Source organism: Artibeus jamaicensis, unplaced genomic scaffold, assembly GCF_021234435.1.
Source record: "Artibeus jamaicensis isolate MK-2021 breed Jamaican fruit bat unplaced genomic scaffold, CSHL_Jam_final contig_233, whole genome shotgun sequence".
Taxonomy (NCBI): Eukaryota; Metazoa; Chordata; class Mammalia; order Chiroptera; family Phyllostomidae; genus Artibeus; species Artibeus jamaicensis.
The window spans coordinates 7,583,242-7,597,263 of NW_026521486.1; the positions used below are offsets into that span (position 1 = coordinate 7,583,242).

The window sequence follows — 14,022 nt, forward strand, 5'->3', positions numbered from 1 at the left end:
GGGGATGGACAGGCCAGGAGAGGAGGACCAGTGGGGACACAGAGCTGAGCCCGCGGTGATGGGGCAGTGACTGCGCAGACTCAGAGCCCCGGGCCGATGGGGAGTCTGGGCGTGTTGGGAGCCGCTGGTACTGATATACTTGGAAGAGGACGTTTAAGGACGGCCTTGGAGGGTGTGTGCGTGTTGCCCAGGGGACCCATGAGGGGACAGCAGCCCTGAAAGAGGGCCACTGAAAGCAAAAGTTTAGAGTTGTGAAAGAGTCTGCGTTCGGAAAGCAGTGGGTGTGGTGGGTCAGGAGTTGGGGGGCTGTGGGTGCCACGCTATAGGCTCTCGGCCGGGGTCAGCAGACTGAGCAGCAGGAAGAGAATGTGAACATTTGTATTAGTTTTCTGTGGCTGCTGTAACAAATTGCCACAGACTGGGTGCTTTAAAACGTCAGACATTTATACTCTCACCATTCGGGGGGGCCAGATGTCTCACTCGAAGCTGTGGCTAGGGCCATGATCCCCTAGGAGTCTGCAGGGGTCGGGGTAGTTCCTGGCCTCTTCTAGTTTCTGGGGGCTGTGGGCGTTCCTTAGCTGTGGCTACATCACTCCAATTTCTGCCTCTGTTTCCACCTGGCCTTCTCTGTGTCCGTGATAAGGACACTTGTCAGGTTCAGGGCCCAGGGGGACAATCTGGGAATGGGTCATCTTGAGATCCTTATCTTAGTTACATCTGCAAAGACTCCTTTTCCAAATAAAGTTCCAGCTACAGCTTCCAGGTGAACCTATCTTTTCTGGGCCACCATTCAACACATTACAAGATCCTAAAATCCAATCCCAAACTAATCCCAGATGGAGAGCATTTCCTCTTTACCCTCTTCCTGGACCTCCCAGGCCCTCCAGTCCTGCCTCCTAGAGCAGGGACCCCGAGTTCGCCCTTCACCCCGGCCCTGCTGTGTGTCCTTGGGTAGAAAGGTTGCTCATTCCCTCTCGTCCCAGGCTTCCCTCCAGCGATCAAAAAGCCCGAGGCTGCTGCGACCTCCAGGACCTGTGGGGAACGGGCGCCACCGTGCGTCCGCCTTGCCGCAGTGCGGGCGGAGGCTCCGGCCGGGTCTCTGCGGGGCTGACCGCAGGTGCCTGCCACTTAGCGCACGCGGTCAGACAGCCTCCGCCCCTCCCTTCTGCTCCTCACGGCCTCAGCATGAAGTGGAAGTGGTCATTTCCCCCACTTTTTCAAACGAGGAGGCCCTGCTCAGAGAGACTGTGACACGCAGAGGCCACACTACCTTCCGCTCCCATCCGACTCCAAAGCCTCACCGCGCTACCCATCAGCGAAAACCAAACACGTGCTTGGCGTTGGGGCGGGACCCGCAGGCGCCTGCGTGCTGCGCAACCTCTCAGGGTCTCCCTTTCCCTATCTGTAAGGGGGTGGGTTGCACGTGAGCCCACCAGGACGCCCCTTACAGTTCTTAGACCCCAAGAGAAACCTGAAGAACCCCCACCTCAGCCTTTTGCAGAGGTGCCCTGTGGATGGCGCTGCTCCCTCGTACTAGCGAACATTGGTCTACACCCCCCCCCCCGGAATTTTTTGGCGCTCATTGTTTTTTTCTAAACGTTTTCATTTGTGCGAACTCTTTGATAATTTTAAAAATATACTTACCGGATAACAACTTTATGCAGACCTCCAGTCCCCTCGGAAAGGCAACAGGCCAATGGCAGTCTCATCCACGTCCCTTCCAGGGATGTTGTATGCTAAGCGGATACGCGAATACACACGCCCACGCACGTGTAATTAGCACCTCTCCTCATTGTCTAAAAACAGAAGGTGGCAGTCCTGGCTGGTGTAACTGAGTCGGCTGGAGCGTCTTTGGGGAACGGGAAGGTTGCGGGTTGATTCCGGGTCAGGCCCCGAGCCAGCTTCCATTCCCGGAAGGGGCCTCTACCGTCCTGGTTGGCGCGCCTGTGGAAGGCAACCGAAGGTTTCTCACGTCGATGTTTCTCTCTCTCCCTTGTCCTCTCGCTAAAAGCAATGAAAACATGTCCTCGAGTGAGGATAAAAAAAAAAAAGGCGTCATGCAATATACATTTCTGCACCGGCTTTGGTCACGTGACGATGTGTTTGCATTGACTCCATATGATTACCTATAACTTATTTTGGGGGTTGCAATTTTCTGTTCAAATATAACATATATGCGCACATAAGTCAGACGTGTGGTCGGAATGAACCCAGCATGTGCTAGTACCCAGATGAAAAATCACGCCCTGCAGGGGTCCCCTTCTGACTCCCCACCGAGGAGCTGCGGTGGGGACCTCCCTGCCCTGGATCCGTTTTTGCTCTTTGCAGAATCAGGCCCTGCTCTCTGGGAAGCTTCTTTCATTCAACCTTACGTCTGTGGGTCCATCTGTGTTGTTGCCTTGTACAGTATTGTACAGTATTTATTTGCCTTGCTGTGTCGTTCCCCAGGGTGTGACTGTACCAAATTTTATTTGATCCATTCTACTATTAAAAAAAAGATTTTACTTATTTATTTTTAAAGAGGGGGAAGGGAGAGAGAAAGAGAGAGAGAAACATCAATGTATAGTTGCCTCTCTTGTGCCTTCTACTGGGAACCTGGCTGGCAACCCAGGCATGTGCCCTGACCAGGAATCCAAACAGCAACCCTTTGGTTTGCAGACCAGCGCTCAATCCACTGAGCCACACCAGCCAGGGCTGATCCATTCTACTATTAATCTGGGTAGTTACTGTGTTTTGCAAACAGTGTTGCTATGAACGTTCTTGTGCGGTACATATCCTTTGGTGAATGCGTGCACACATTTCTGCTGGGTTCACACCTAGAAATAAAATTGCTGAGTCAAAGGCCTGTGTGCGCCCTGTTTCAGCCAAAACTGCCAAAAAGTCTTCCAAAGCGGTGGCAACAATGCATATCCCCACCAGTAAGTTGTTATCGCAACACCCGACTCACCCAGCTCGGGACTATCTGCCTTTCTCACTGTGGCATTTCTGGCAGCTGCAGCGCCCTCACTGCCCCGTGGTTTTTGTTTTTGTTTCCCTGAGTGCTGATGCAGCAGAGCGCCTTCCCACATGGTACTTGGCTATTTGGGCTGTTCTCTTTGATCTGTTCAAGTATTTTGCCCATTTGTCTGTGGAGGTTCCTGCCTTCTTCCTGTTGCCTTACAGTTCTTTATATCTTTCTGGTTGACTTTTTTGCTGTATGTACATGTTGCAAATATCCTCTCCCACTTTCTGGGTTGTCTTTGAACTGTCCAAGTGTGTCTTTCGTTGAACATAGTTCTTAATTTCCATATAGCTCAATGCATTTCTTTTTTAAAAATGGGTAATGCTTTTGGTTTACGACGAAACCTTTGCTTGTTCCAAGGCCATGGAGACGTTTGCCTGTGTCTTCTAAGGCTTTGCCATTTTCGTCTTTCCCATCTAGGTCTGGGTTTACTTCTGTTTAGGGTGTGAGGTGTGTGTGTGGGGGGTGGTAGGCTGAAAAACGGGCTCCAGCAAGATGGGTGCATCCTAATCCCTGGAGCCTGTGGCCGTTACTTGTGTGGTGAAGTACTTCTCCATCCCCGATTTAGGATCTTGAGATGGGGAGATTAGCCTGCATTTATTCCCTAATTGGGCCCTAAATACTATCACATGTGTCCTTACAGAGGGAGGGCCCGGGCTGGTGTGGCTCAGTGGATTGAGCAACTAAGCCTGTGAGGCAAAGGTTGCGCATTCCCAGGCTAGGGCACGTGCCTGGGGGGCGGCCCTGTCCTCAGTGGGGGGTGTGCAAGAAGCAACCACACCTTGTTTCTCTCCCTTTCTCCCTCCCTTCCCCTCTCTAAAAATAAATAAATAAAGTCTCAAGAAAAAAGAGCGAGGCAGAGGGAGTTTTTACACGTACACAGAGAAGCCCACGTGAAGACAGAGCAGAGAGCGGTGGAGCGGTGTGAAGTTGCTGGCCTTTGGATTGGGCGGTACGGCCATTAATCAAGGAATGGCGGCAGCTGCAGAGGCTGGAAAAGCCAGGCAGTGATTCTCCCCTACAGCCGCCAGAGGGAGCTCGGCCTTGGTGACGCCTCGATTGTGGCCCAGTGATACCGACTGGGGACTTCTGGCCTCCAGAACTGTAAAGATATAAAGTTCAATTATTGTAAGCCACAAGTTTGTGGTGACTTTTTTTTGCAGCAGCACAGGAAGCTCTGATGGGGTCAAGATAAACTATGCTATCCGGTTGGCCGATATACCATCTACCTATTCAGTCGACCCGGCACTATCTACTCAAACAATCGTCCAGCTCCCGCTGCGCGGCACTGCGCTTCGTCCGGGCTCCCTTCTGACCCATTAGTCCGTTGTTCCTGCACCAACACCACACGCAATTCCCGTACTTAACGATAGTCCGTGGTGTCTGGTGCGGTAAGCGCTCTAGTTTTGTCCTTTATGGTTGTCTTTTATATAAATGGGCTTGCCTTTCATTGCCAAATACATTTTCGAATCAGCTTGTTCGTTTCAGGGACACAAACTGGGATTTCGACTGGGGCGACACTGAATCCGCAGGGTAATCTGAGGAGAATCGATGTGCTTACAACGTTGTCTTCTAGTCCGTGGCAGCGACGCATCCCACGATGTATTTAGGTCTTATTCAATTTCACACAATAACGTCATTGACAATTTTAATTGAGATATAATTCACATACCTAAAATTCACTCTTTTTAAAGTGTATAATTTAGTGGTTTGTAGTATATTTACAAAGTTGCACAATGATAACCACTATCTAGTTCCAGAATATTTCTGTCACTCCCCAAACACTCCACAGTCATTAGGGTTGTTCCCTACCCACCCCCACCCCCCCCCCCCCCCCCCCACCCCCGCCCCCGGCCCCGCCCCCAGCCCCTGGTGACCACCAATCCGCTTTCTGGCTCCATGGATTCACCTGTTGTGGATAGTTCATGTGAACAGAAACATGCGCTCTATGGCCTGTCGTGTCTGGCTCCTTTCACTCAGCGTAATGTTTTCAAGCTTCACCCAAGTCATAACAGGTATTGGAACTTTATTCCTTTTTTATGGCTGAATAATATTCTACAGCACACAGTTCGTTCACCCACACATCAGTTGATGGACATTTAGGTTGCCTCCACTTTTGGGCTTTTGTGAGTAATATTTCTACACACATTAGGTGTGGGTTTTTGTGTAGGCATATATATTTAATTATCTAGGGTATTTTACTCTTGAGAATGAAATTGCTGGGTCATATGGTAACCCTGTATTTAGCTTTTCTGAGAAGCTGCGGAGCCATTTTCCAAACAGGCCACACCATTTTCCCTTCCTGCCAGCAGTGCGAGAAGGTTCTAATTTCTCCATGTCCTGGCCAGCACTAATTGTCGTTTTGATTATGGCCATCCTACTGGGTGGGAAATAGGATCTCCTTGTGGTTTTTATTTGGATTTTCCTAACGACTACTACACAATAATATTTTGCAGTCTCCATGTTGGAGACTTGCCCGTCTTTTGTTTAATTTATTCATAGGAAGTTGATATTTTTGATAATCTTATAGATAGCTTCATTTTTAAAAATAGATTTCACCTCCATGACTAATGTGGTTCAATTTGTTGGGCCTCCTCTTGAAAAATGAAAGGTCATTAATTTGATCGCTGGTCAGAGCACATGCCTGGGTTTTGGGTTTTGAGCTTTGGGTTTCGGATTTTGGGTTTGGGGTTTTGGGTTTTGGTCCCTGGCTGGGACATGTAGGAGAGGCACCGGAGCGATATTTCTCTCTCACAGCGATGTTTCTCTCTGTCTTGTTCTCCCTCCCATCCCCTGTCTCTGAAAACAAATGCACACAATCTTTAAAAAGAGATTTAATTTTTTTCAGTGTCATTTTAGGTTCACAGCAGAATTGGGTGGGAAATGCAGAGACTTTCCGTGTACCCCTTGCCTCTACACGTGCATAGCTTCCCCCACTATAATCAACGATGCTACATGGACACGTAATCACCCAAGGCCACGGTTTGCATCAAGGGGTCGCTCTTGTTATGTACTCTATGGGTTTTGGCAAATGTGTAAGGAAATGTGTCCATCACTATGGCACCATACGAAATAGTTTTCACTGCCCTGAAAATCCTCGGTGCTCCATCCACCCACCCCTTCCTCCCTCCAACACCTGGCCACCATGGATTCTCTTCCTGTCTCCTCAGTCCAGCCTTTCCCAGAATGCCGTGGAGTTGGAATCACGCAGTAGCAGCCTTTTCAGACTGGCTCCTTCCACTTAGCAGTGGACTTCGGGGAATCTTCCATGCCTTTTCGTGGCTCAATAACTCATTTCTTTTTGGTGTTGAATACTGTTTTGTTGTCCAGATGGATGTTCCACGGTTTATTTCTCTACTCACCCATTGAAGGGCATCTCGGTTGCCCCCGTGTTTTGGTGATTATGAATAAACTGCCATAAATGTCCCTCTGCTGGTTTTTTGGTGGACATAACTTTTCAACACGTTCAGATAAATACCGAGGGGTGTGACACCTGGATCATAAGGTAAGATTATGTTCAAGTTTGTAGGAAACTGCCAAATCATCTTCCTTCAATAAAGTCTAGCTTGTCAATTCTTGTTTTTAAAGTTTGAGTTTTCTTTTTTTATTTATTGATTTGAGAGAGAGAGAGAGAGAGAGAGAGAGAAAGGAAGAGAGAAAAAGAGAAACAGTGATTTGTTTTCCCGTTCACTTATGCCCTCGCCGGTGGACTCTGGTACGTGCCCCGACCCGGGCTCAGACCCGCAGCTGTGGTTCTGGCCCAACTGAGCCACCTGCCAGGGCCAGTGTATCGATTCTTCCTTCCATGGATCGTGCCTTTGGGGTGGTATCCAAAAACTCATCACCAAACATAAGGTCGTGTAGCTTTTCTCCTATGCTAGCTTCTAGGAGTTTAATGATTTCGGTTTAAAAATGTTGTATATTTGTGGCCAGCGGGGAGAATACAGCTGATTCGGATGTTGACCTCGAGTGACTTTGCTAAACACACAGAAGTTTGCTGGCCCCTCCTGCTGGTTCCGAAGCTCTGCTGTTGCCCGCACACAAACGTGGGGTGTGGTCCCTTCTTGTTTGAAACGTGCCTGTTACGTCGACAGGGCTTCAGTGGCGGCACTGGTCGTTGGTTACCGTTGGTGTGGTTTATCTCTCTCCCCTTTTGCTTTCCTTTTAAATTAATTAATCAGTCGTTAGAGAAAGGGGCAGGGAGGGAGAAAAACATTCATCAGCAATCGTATGCACCTGGGGATCAAAGCTGCAACCCAGGCAGGTGCCCTAGTGGGAAATTGAACCAGCAACCCCTCGCTTTTCAAGAAGACCCCAAACCAGCGGAGCCACACCGGCCAGGGGTCCACTCTCTTGTTTTCAACCTTTCTGTCTTCTTACTTTAAGTCATGGCGCTTGAAAGCAGCGTGTAGTTGGGTTCATTATTTTTATCTGGTCTGATGATATTATCTTTTACTTGGAATATTTGGAGTAATTAAAAAAAAAAACCTAAAGGTTTCAATTTAATCAGCCTGACTTGACTCTTTGAAAATAAAGATCAATTAGCTGTTTTACACTTTCCCCCACTTCCCAGTTACTATTGTTTATATTGGTTTTGCTTTGTTGAAGTTTATAACATTTAAATTCTGTTTTGTCACCGTAACTTCTTCACTCGCTCAGTTTTTTTTATTCAAACCGTGTTTCTTGGGGTGGCTCCCCGCTCACTTGATTTGCGGTGATTTTTTGGTGCTTTTGTGCTGCTTTCGCCTGAAGGGGCGCCCTCCCGTCAGCCTCGCCTGCCCCCTGCAGGCCACAGAACCGCGGTCTGTGCGGTGCGCAGCCGCTCCGGCATTTCACGTCCATGAAGTAGGAACCCGGGGTCTGCACCAGGCGCTGCTTGTTGCGTTTCCTCTTCTCTTCTGCGGAGGGAGAGGGAGGTCCCTAGCGAGAAGCATGTTGTTGTCGTGGGGAGCTCGCCGCCGTCACCGCCGGGAGGGCTTCGCTCGTTTAGTTTTAATTCTCTGTGGAAGTGGATCCGATGCTCGCCTCGCCCCTCTTCCCACAGCTTCTGCATTTCTGAGTTCAGGTAGAGGCAGCTCTTAGTCACTGTCAAGTCGGTTTTTCAAAAAGGACTCTCACGCTTTATGTCACTGCTTTTAACCTAACAATGTGAAAGCACTTCAGTAAAGACATAAACATGTGAAATAAAGCAAACCCAAGGGAGACAACAGCAAGATGCTCCCGTGGGCTCCCTGTTGGGCACAGCGCTCGCTGTCATTTCATCTCTCCTTTGAGCTGTCTTAGCAACAGCGGCCCCTCGTGAGATTTCATTCGTCACAGTGGCTTCCACCTCATCTCCCACAGACGGGCCGAGCTAACCTGACCACCCACCAAAGGTGCTGGTGGGGGCGTGGAACTCGCACCCATGATGCAGGCACTACGGACCTGCTGAGGATGAGTGTCCGCTGACCCCACGACCAAGCAAGCTTACTCCTGGGAATGACCCGACAGGGAGGTGTGTGTGTGTTTATCAGGAGAGGTGTACCTGACTGCTCATAGCCTCTGATCAGGAACTACCCAAATGCCCATGAAACACTGTAGCCTCGGCCAGTGTGGCTCAGTTGGTCGGAGCATCGCCCCATACACCAAAAGGTTGTGGGTTCGATTCCTGGTCAGGGCACATACCTAGGTGGCAGGCTCTATCCCAGTTGGGGCGTAAGCAAGAGGCAACTGGTTGATGTTTCTCTCTTGCATCATTTTTTTTCCTCTTGAATTTATGTCTCTCTCTCTCTCTCTCCCCCTCTCTTTCCCTCTCTGTGCAATCAATAAATATGTCCTGGGTGAGGGTAAAAACCCCCAAAGCCCACTGTCGTCACACAATGGGACACTATTCAGTGACCAGAGTGGACAATCTACAAAGACACACGCCCACACGAAGAGTCTCACTGACACGTGGTGAAGGAGAGACGGGAGACAAGAGAACGCACACGGTGTGATGATTCCTTCCCTGTGGAGGACAGAAGCAGGGGAGACCAGTCTGCAGCCGTGGAGGACAGGAGGACAGGAGGACTGGAGGACTGGAGGACAGGAGGACTGGAGGACTGGAGGACTGGAGGACTGGAGGACTGGAGGACAGGAGGACAGGAGGACTGGAGGACTGGAGGACAGGAGGACTGGAGGACTGGAGGACAGGAGGACTGGAGGACTGGAGGACAGGAGGACAGGAGGACTGGAGGACAGGAGGACTGGAGGACTGGAGGACAGGAGGACTGGAGGACAGGAGGACTGGAGGACTGGAGGACTGGAGGACAGGAGGACTGGAGGACAGGAGGACTGGAGGACAGGAGGAGAGGAAGACTGGAGGACAGGAGGACAGGAGGACTGGAGGACAGGAGGACAGGAAGACTGGAGGACTGGAGGACAGGAGGACTGGAGGACTGGAGGACAGGAGGACTGGAGGACAGGAGGACTGGAGGACTGGAGGACAGGAGGACAGGAGGACTGGAGGACAGGAGGACTGGAGGACAGGAGGACTGGAAGACTGGAGGACAGGAGGACTGGAGGACTGGAGGACAGGAGGACAGGAGGACAGGAGGACAGGAGGAGAGGAAGACTGGAGGACTGGAGGACAGGAGGACTGGAGGACTGGAGGACAGGAGGAGAGGAAGACTGGAGGACTGGAGGACTGGAGGACAGGAGGACAGGAGGACTGGAGGACAGGAGGACTGGAGGACTGGAGGACAGGAGGACTGGAGGACAGGAGGACAGGAGGACTGGAGGACTGGAGGACAGGAGGACAGGAGGACTGGAGGACTGGAGGACTGGAGGACTGGAGGACTGGAGGACAGGAGGACAGGAGGACTGGAGGACTGGAGGACAGGAGGAGAGGAGGACTGGAGGACTGGAGGACAGGAGGACAGGAGGACTGGAGGACAGGAGGACTGGAGGACTGGAGGACTGGAGGACAGGAGGACTGGAGGACTGGAGGACTGGAGGACAGGAGGACAGGAAGACTGGAGGACTGGAGGACAGGAGGGCAGGAGGACAGGAGGACTGGAGGACTGGAGGACAGGAGGACTGGAGGACAGGAGGACAGGAGGACTGGAGGACTGGAGGACTGGAGGACTGGAGGACTGGAGGAGGTCCTACCTGGGCACTGGAGATGTTCAGTGTCCTGACTTGGGTGGTGATCACTTGGGTGTGTACGTAGGTGAAAATCCACTGAGCTCCCACTTAAGATCTGTGCATCTTACTCTGTTTTATACCTGAGTAAGAAGTTTCGAAAAGCTTGGAGACCAGCCCTGGTTGGTGTGGCTCAGTGGACTGAGTGCTGGCCTGCAAACCGCAAGGTTGCTGTTTCGATTCCCAGGCAGGGCACATGCCTGGGTTGCGGGCCAGTTCCCAGTAGGGGGCGTGTGAAAGGCAGCCAATTAATGTATCTCTCATGCATCAATGTGTCTATCCCTTTCTCGCTCCCTTCCCTTCATTTAAATAAATAAATTAAATATTTAAAAATAAAAAGCTTGGAGACTGAATCTGCCTTGCACAGGCAGAGCAGGCTCCCTGGCTGACATCGTGGTCACAGCCCCAGTCACCTGCATAAATTTTTCTTCTTCTTCTTTTGAATCCTTATCCAAGGACATGCTTATTGATTTTGGAGAGAGGGGAAGAGAGGGAGAGAGACATTAACGTGAGAGAGGAAACATCGATTGGTTGTCTCTCTCACACACCCCCAGTGGGGATCCTGGCCCGCAGCCCAGGCATGTGCCCTGGCCAGGAATCAAACTGGTGACTTTTCGGTTCACAGGCTGATGTCCAAAGCACTGGGCCACAGCAGCCAGGACTAAATTTTCTAGAATATCTGTAACAGTATTTTCCACTCCACATGCTCTTCAGAACTCTGCCAGTCTTCCAGCACAAGGTGCAGTACGTGCCCCGCCGTCCCCTCCCCCTCCAACCTGGGCCAGCCTGTGACTGCTTTGACCAATCGAGTGTGGCAGAGGTGACACAGGCTGGCTTCCAAGGCCAGGTCATAAAGGACGATGGCCTCTTCTGGCTCTCTGGCGACATGCACCTTTGGAACGGCCACATCGGAAGCTGGCTGTCCTGATGCCACCGTGCTGTAGAGCACAGGCAGTGAGACCCCAGAAAGACAGACACAGTTGCCTGGGAAGCCCTAGCTGCCAGCCACTGGCCGCCCTGTGGGCTGTGCCAGCCGCTGCCATGTGAGCAGAGACCGGCTCTCCAGCTGCAGCATCGAGAACTAAGTAGACGGTGGTTGTTTCATGCTGTGTCCCAGGTGGGTTGATAGGCACCTGTAGGCAACTGGAACTCCTGGTAACTGTCCCCCGGGGCTTCCTCCAGGCCCTCTCTGCCCTAGTCATGCCAGCTGCACCCAGCCCACTCTGTTCCCTAAGGCAGGGATGGGCTTCCCTGTCTGGGGTGCGGAATCTGCCCCAGTTCTACTGGGCCCAGTTTCTGCCCCACCTCCTCCAGGAAGGCTTCCTGGTTGCAGGATTGGTCCGTGTTTAACAGCGAGTCAGTTGTGGTGGGGACGGTGGTAATGAGGAGGGCTGCACATGTATGGGGGCTGGAAGTACATGGGAAATCTCTGTACCTTCTACTCAGTTTTGCTTTGAACCTAAAACTGCTCTAAAATAAAAAGTCTATCAAGAAAATAAAGCAAGCTAACTCCAAACCCATACTAAGTCTGGGTTCAAATCCCAAATTTCCCACTTCCCGCTGGATTCCCTTGGGTAAGTTACTTAACTTGGAACCTCAGCTTCCTCCTCCATAAAATGGGGTCATAATAGTGGCTGCTTCCCAGGTCTGTTGTGAGGACAAGAGGGACTGACCTGTGGACAACACTCGGCATGACCCCTGATACAATGAGTACTCTGTCACATTGATGATTATTATTACTGCCCCAGGCCCTGGAGTCCTGTCCCCTCTGAGCACTGGGGGCTTACTCCGTGTGTGAGACGCGTTGGAAACCTAATAGGTGTTATTTACACACCCGTTTGTTCTACCCATGTCTCTAGCTGTGTGCCAGGCTCGGGGCTAGGCTCCAAGGTGCAGCAGTGGGGGGTGGGCACCGTCTTTGTCCTCGGCAGCTTATATTCTGGAAGTAGACAAATACATCAGACAGTTGACAGATTTTCGTGAGAGCTTCGGAGGACGAAAACAGGAGGGGGAGGCGGAAAAAGACGAGACATTCCGGAAAACCTCCCCGGGGCTGGGGGGGTCCATCTTGAAACAGAGACTGGAGGTGAGGGAGGAGCCAGTCTCAGGTAAAGGGGGCGTGGTGTGTGCCGAGGTTCCTGTGAGTCCAGGGGTGCTGGCACTGAGGCAGGATGGGGGAGGGCCTGGAGGGGCAGAATCTGCTGGAGTCTGGGGGCTCCCGGGCGGGCAGAGCCCTTGTGGGCTGCAGCAACAGCCGCCACCACACTGGACACATGGCACGTGCAGGGCACTTGCTGTCCGACCTCGTTTCATCCTCTCAACGGCCTGTCCGACAGGTGCTAAGATCCTCCCCACAGGTAAGGAGACCGAGGCAGGGAGAGCGGGGTGGGGGGAGGGGAGAGAGGTCTGGGACAGGCAGTCTGGCCCCAGAGCCTGTGCCAGGCTGCAAGTTCACTGTATTCAGGCCGCCCCCACTGTACGAGCGGAAAATGAGGCCCAGAAAGGCGGTTCCTGCTCCCCAAAGCCCAGTACAAACACAGGATTTGAACCCGGCCCTGGATGGTGTGTGGCTCAGTGGACTGAGTGCCCACCTGGAGACTGAGGGGTGGCTGGTTTGATTCCCAGTCGGGCCACGTGCCTGGGTTGTGGGCCAGGTCCCCAGTAGGGGGCGTGAGAGGCAACTGATCGTAGTTTCTCTCCTTCACTTTCTCCCTCCTTTCCCCTCTCTCTAAAAATAAATAAATAGAATCTTAAAAGAGAAGGAGAGAGAGAGAGAGAGAGAGAAAGACTTGAACCTAGCTTCCTTGTCTGCTCGGAGGCTGCTTATTCTCTCAAGAGCGTCTTGAAGTCCCGGGGGTCCTGGGTGGGACAGGGCAGCTCTGCCCGGGGCCTGGCTCCCTCACTTGCATCAGGGGTGGTAACAGGCCCGCCTTCTGGGCTTGCGTGAGATGGAATAGGATCGGCACCGGCCTGGGGCCGGGGCTCTCTCCGCGAAGCCCTTGGGAGGATTATTCACCTGCCTTGTGGGCAGGACCCGCCCACTCACTCATCTCCACTCGGTGTGTTGGGGGGGGGTGCGGTGGCCGGGGTGCTGAGTCATGAGGACTGAGTGAGCTGGGCTGATGGCTGGGAACCGTGCAAGTTCCAGCAAGTGTGAGGAATGAGGGGCCCTTGGGGAGCACAACACGAGATTCCCGGCCCTGGGCCTTTCCCAGGGCTGCGTCTGCTGCCCGGACCGCCCTCCCCCTCTGGCCACGCCCTCCGCTTCAGTTTCGGCGAAGGCTTCCCTCTTCTTACCACTGTGCGCAACCTTTGTTAACAAGATCGGAGGGAGCTAATTCTAGAAAACGCGTGTACACGCTATGTCCTGCATCTGACGCCCTCTCAGAACTGCTTGCTATTGTTGTCGCCGGGCACCAGCTTGGTGCCAAGCAGTTAAAGTCGTGCCCCGAGCCACACAACCGCTATTGTCTCTGCTGCTGGGTCCCACCCAGGGTCACGATCTCACTGAAGGGGCGGGGCTGGGATTTGAACTGTGGTCTGCACCATCTCACGGTTGGTCCCAGCAGGCAGCAGAGAAAGGCAAACAAGCCCTCAAGCTCATGGGCCCCAGTGACTCAGAGCAGACAAGTCCCCCAGTCTGCCCTTTCCTACTGACTCAGCCGGGATGATTCCTCAGGCCTCTCTCTGGAATTCCGGGCTCCAGGCCGCATCCCCGGTGGCCGCCTCTGCTGCGGTGTCCTCCCCGGAGAGCTGATGGGCAGCTCGAGCCCCCACAGAGGTGTGGTGTCCTTTTCTTCTTTGGAGTCACCATCTTCTCTCAAGAGGAGTGTCAGTGGCTTACGGGATGGGCCTCTCCC

General features: G+C 52.4%; 1 protein-coding gene across 1 annotated transcript in view; it reads left to right on the forward strand.

Moving 5' to 3' along the window:
* The first annotated feature begins 11,098 nt into the window (after positions 1-11,098).
* The window catches only part of CARD10 (caspase recruitment domain family member 10), a 32,119-nt gene continuing 29,195 nt past the window's right edge, over positions 11,099-14,022 (forward strand). Inside the window, exon 1 of the mRNA XM_037160499.2 lies at positions 11,099-11,279. The gene's annotated coding sequence lies outside the window, so the exon portion shown is untranslated. The remainder of the gene's footprint in view (positions 11,280-14,022) is intronic.